A 5,654-nucleotide genomic window follows, 5' to 3' on the forward strand; every position below is an offset into this window, starting at 1 on the left:
AATACTTGCTCGTGGTTAGTAGGGTAAACCAAGTGACAATAAGGGCTATATAGGCGCAGATCAGTGTTTGTTTAATGCGCTTTTAATGAGACAGCGTATGCACGTAAAACTGCCTTTTGACTAATGCGCGTCCGTTTTCTTTTTCTCACGATTAACGGAGCATCGCCTGTCAACAGCGGATAATCTTGGAGACGCGCCGCGTTTTGTTAAGATGGACGCTTATGGGCCCCAGCTGTTCGGAGTGGCTGTCCGGTCTTGTACGAGGTGTGGGATCTAGCGACGCAGCCCACGTTTATAGAAGCTTTCGCGGCCGCTTGCACGCGTCTCCGCGGGTTTCTGAGTGTTTGTTGTATTTGTTTGGTTTTCTCTCGATCTTTTCATTTTTTTTTCTCGTGGGAGAGAGTGGCCATCGCTTAAGGGTTACGGGGGGCGTTGCCAACTGTGGTTTAAGCCCGGCTTTGGTAATCCACCCGATCAGATCCCCAGGAGACAGTGATTGGCCTGAGGATGGGGGGGGGGGTGGAGCCTAAGTAACCTTTACTGCACCTAAAAGTGAACTTCAGCAACAAAGTTGCCTATAGCTCAGACCAAGCTGTTCCTCGTTGTATTATAACCAGCGTGTTTTATAATAAAAACCGTGAGTAGAATTCACTGCACATATGCTTGATATCGATTTATAGTAATGGAGAACATGAAACTGAAGAAAAGGACCTGAAGGCCGCAAGGCCTATTTATTGGACTTGATGTAGAAGACACGTACTGATCAATTTGTGCGAATATTGTTTACTGGTGCTTGAATAGGATAAGCTTTGTGAGCTGCTTGCGGATGTTTGATCCAGTTATCTTGGCCGTCGCCGTCTTCGCGGTGTGATGCATCCTTATCTTTATATATGAAGTGATCACACACTTCACCAGTCGCACAAAGTGGTTTGAGTCAGCCGCGGATTCGAACATGTGATCATGTAGCTCGGGGTACAGCTTCTAGAGGTGACCGGAAAGCTCTGTCATAACTGAAACTGTCAATGAATCGGAAAGATTCCCCTTCTTTGGAAGGCTTGTGCCATGCAAGTTGTCTTCTCTGCGTATCACTTTCTCTGTGGTTTGACAGATGTAAATTGTAGATGATGACGGCTTCTGCAGACCACCACGGTTTTTCCGGTCAAAGAAGGCCGACGGACTTCTCTCTGACACAGTTGCTGCGTGGCATGTAGCACAAGGGATCCTTCTGCGCACCATCAGGCACACAAAGCCCGCAATGTACCCGGTGATGTTCCCGACATACGGCGAGAGCGAAGGAAGGCACTCAGCCTCCCTTTCCAACTAACTTTCCTCGGAAAGCTCGGGATCATGCTGGAGATCTCCACCACCATTCTGCTTTGCCACAGTCATGTCCAGCTCATCATGAGCCCCGGTCCCGCTGCTTACATACAAAATCCAGGTTTCATCAAGCGCATCACAATTTCCTCGCCCTCCTTTGACCTCGGTGTGCACAACTAGGCGTTTATAAGCTGCCACAAATTGTGCAACTGTGGGGTTGTTGTTCCACCCTCCTTTGCAGCGTATGGCAGTGAAGAAGAGTTCAATGTGGTCTTGCGAGAGCTTGTACATTAGTAGGTAGCGCAACGGGGCAGCTTCTCCAAGGAGCAAGGAAGATGCCAGCCCGATGGTGCTTTCGATGCTGACGAGAAAACCAAGAAAGGCAGTCTTCCGCGAAGTCTTCAAAATGGCAATCCCTGTTGGTCCAGTGAGGCCCCTAATGTAATCCTGAGCTTCCTTCAGAAACGACAACCAGATACCCTTGCTGCCAGGCCGAAGGGGTGCTTTGAATCCCCGAGCCACAGGGTTGCGCGAGTTCAGGCAGTCAAACAGCCGGTCGAAGAGGCGAATGAACTTCGTAGTCGCTTGCGAATCCTTGAATTGAGGCAGCTTTAAGTCTTCTCGACAGAAGTCAATGGCATCTGCCACACTGGCAGTCAATGTTTGGGCGGCAAGGTTTACCTTCATGTTTTGCTTCTGCCACTCAATATGTGCCGCCCGAAGCTTCGTTGCAGCGTGCAACCCCTGTTGTTCTTGGAGCTTGTGTAGCTCATGGATGTTTTGCCACTGTATTAATGACCCCGATGAATCCTTTAGACAGCCAAGAGAGGCAAGGGCGTTGCGCACAAGTTTTAGCATATGGCACACATCAAGAAAACAGTGCACCTTCTCATTTGTGACAGGGTGTTGGAATGACGTCACCATTTCGCACTCATCCACCAGCGAAGCCCCCAGGTCCTTGAACATCGCAAAATTGCAGCTCAGCCCATCGTAGGTTAGGGACACTATGCGAACTCCTGCTTCAGCAAGTTTTGTCAAGCATAGCTTTACAACGTTTGCTCTTTCTTTTCCAGTCATCCCATTTATGAGGAAATACCCACAGGGTATTTTCCAATGCGAGTCAAGAGAAACAACCATGAAAACCATGGCTTCAGTTGCCACATCGGTGTGTCATCATCCATCTCGGTGCCAATATCCACATAGCCTCTAAACTTTCTCCCATCCCACTCCACGTGCTTCCTTATGGCCATCTCATCTACCATGAGGCTGCACAGCAGTTCCTTTTGGTTCTTTTTGGCTTCATTAGCCTTCACACGAATGGCATTCATTGCCTCTCCGGTAAAACCAGGTTCCCCATTAACTGTGCTATACCACTTCGTTATTGTGGATGGGTGTGGCAAGGCGCAGGCAAACGTTTCCCGCACGTAATTATACGCTTTCGTAGAATAAAACTGCAGGGTCAGTGCAAACATACGCAATGTGGGCGAGTACTTCTCCCGACTCGGCCTGGCTGCTTCGTCCCCTTCACTTGACTGCTTCAGGATGCGCTGCATAACTTCAAGGGGCACTCCGGTAAAGCACTTCTCCAACATTGTGCAACCATCTTCTGAGATAAGTTGCTTCTGCCTTAGGTCGTCAACAATTTCGCTCAATGATGCGACCCGGGTCTTCAGCCTTCGCTCCCGTTGCTGGCTAAGCTTCAGCCTTTTTTTGGTGCCTTCAGTGACATCAGTGCACTTGTCCAGTCTCTTTTTTAGAGTTTTTGGAGTGTCCATGACGGCATAGCTGTGATCAAATGCCTGTAAATAATAAATTTATAAGCTCAACAACCACAAAAAATGTCAATATACGAGAAATCAACCTACAAAAACCTGTTCACTAAAAGTAAAAATCAGGCTTCCCAAATTTGTCCTTCCCAAATTTCCTTATTTCCTTTCATGCATCGGCCAGTTCAAGAAAAACTGCGCTGCAGGACATCAAGCTTTCCTATTGGTAACTATCATCACGCAGCCTAAAGGCGGTAGAAACTGTTTCGAGTTCTTATATTTCACAATTCATTTGTATCTTATTGTTAGCGCTTATCTGAAAGTAAGCTTACACTTCTTGATGGCTCAGGAGGAGGTGTTGGTGGGCTGCTGGATGCCTCATCTGACGTGGATAAGTCAGGAATTGGGGCTCTATCCTTGGGTGGTTTTCGTTTCGGAGTTTTCTGAAAAAAGGCATGATTTTCGTTATAGTGACCATCAGAACTCAACCATCAATTTATGCACAAACAGCAGCAAATCTTATAACATTAACCCATTTCCATGCATGGAGAAAGCAGCAGTTATAGGTGACTCACCCAGGCATGAAAAAGTACTTTTGTACATAAAACACCGCAATAACGCAAGAAAAAAATGCGAGGACATGCTTGGACCATTTGGTAACCGTGCACGCCGATTCTTTGCCCCTAAAATACAGCTTCACGTTGCAAAACATGCGAGCGGTGCTTTTTAGCAAGCAGTCAGCAAGGGACTGGTTCCCACACCGCAGCATACAACTGTCCCGAATAAATAATGCTTTGATCAAGCATCGGCGCGTTAAACCTCCCAATTAATTAATTAATTAATCAATCAAATGCTCCACCGGAGAGTTCACCAATTGCAATGTTCCCACAACCGAATAGCAGCCGGCGGTTTACTTAAGCGTCGTATATATGTACACCAGGCCTTCAGAGTTCGGATTGAACAACAGTGAGCGCGGTTGCACATATAGTCTTCCACTCACGCACTGCTATTCTACCGCGCGAGAAAGGCACTATCGGGAATTCTCCGGAGCGGCGTCGCAAAAGCTCGCACGGCGTGCCGTCTCAAATATCACCCAGGTGTATGGCCTTGGGCAGCGGTATACGTCACTTTTGCCGTGCATGTGAGATTCTACACCAGGGAAAGATCTTCTATGCGACCCTTCACTTTGCGTAGAAATGATTGGTGCACAGAGAGAAGAAGTCTTACCTTCTGCAAGTGCTCCGGGAACGAAAACAGCGTTGGGATGGCGTCGCTTTTCAGACGCGTTCTTGAACCCGAGCGGTCAAAACAAGCCTCGGTAAAGTGGTTGCTGCAAAGTCTGCTGCCTGGAGATGGCTTCCATTTGTCCCTTTTGAGGTTCACAACCCACTGCTGGTACAAGAGGGGCTGGGAACGCGGAAACCTGCGAGACAAATACCGGACTGCTTTAACACGCCGTCCTACGCATCGCAAATGTTTTCTTCATGCTCCCTGCAAGTCAGTTACGGGAAATTAAGAATGATTTAAGGGCACTTACGCATGAAACGTCTTTCCAGAGGACTTTTCTGGCCTGCTTGTGCAATTAACAGCACAGCAGGCAGGCATTCTTTTGAGAGAAGTGCTCAAAACACGCACGCCGGCAGCAGTCAGGCGGGAGCAAGCACCGGCTTCCGGGACAAGGCCGCCGACTTCCGGTGGCTTCACGTCACCGCGCTCTAAGCGCCATCCAGCTCCCCTAGTGGAGGTCAGTGGTGTTGACCGTACGCTTACTGCTTCTGGTTGCCAATGCGCGGAACTGTAGTTCCCCGCAGCGACAGCAGGGCGCTGCGAGCCTGGAGCAAGCCCGACGGTTGTAGCTCAGCTGGGTGCGCAGCCTATTTCGCTACATAGTAAGCGCGCGCTCTTGTTACGCATGCTCTTCCGATGTGGCACCGTAGTGTTCATGTAATGCACAGTCACGCTTATCTGAATAAAACAAACTTCTGTACGCCGGAACAAAAACACCACCAGGATATAAAATAAAACAAGAAAGACACCTTTGCAGGCACGTTCGCGTGTGGTGCGGTGCAATAGTAGTTCGTCGGCTCTCCTTTTCTTTAGTTGGCTACACCTTCGTGCAAATGCTCGTCTTCTTCAGATAAGCGTGACTGTGCCTTACATGCAAATTATATGTATCGCATCGGAACGGCACGCGTAGCAACAGCGCGCGAGCACACGATGTCGCGACATTGGCTGCGCCGAACGCCAGGTCGCTACCACCGCCGCACAAACACGCTCCTGCGCTCCAGGCTCGCAGCGCACCGCTGTCGCTTGGGGGAACCACTGCCCCACTTATTGGCAACCGGAAGCAGCAAGCTTATGGTCAAAACGCTCTCATCCAACGGTTCCGGCTGATGCTGATGCGGTTTACGTACCAGGCCCTGTACGTACCTGGCAAGCTTCTAGCCACAGCGGACACACTCTCACGTGCACCACTGAATTATCCTCCGCCACAGCTCGCTGATCATGTGGAGGTCTTTTTTGGAGTGTTTCTTCGCTCCCTCCCACACTTCATCTCCTCACGGAAAGACG

At 49.2% G+C, this 5,654-nt stretch overlaps 1 pseudogene; it reads right to left on the reverse strand.

Moving 5' to 3' along the window:
• Positions 1-273: 273 nt before the first annotated feature.
• LOC144164942 (THAP domain-containing protein 1-like) lies at positions 274-4,715 on the reverse strand (annotated as a pseudogene).
• Positions 4,716-5,654: the final 939 nt, after the last annotated feature.

The sequence above is a fragment of the Haemaphysalis longicornis genome, unplaced genomic scaffold, assembly GCF_048455015.1.
Source record: "Haemaphysalis longicornis isolate Haplotype H1 unplaced genomic scaffold, Haemaphysalis longicornis Haplotype H1 scaffold_14, whole genome shotgun sequence".
NCBI lineage: Eukaryota > Metazoa > Arthropoda > Arachnida > Ixodida > Ixodidae > Haemaphysalis > Haemaphysalis longicornis.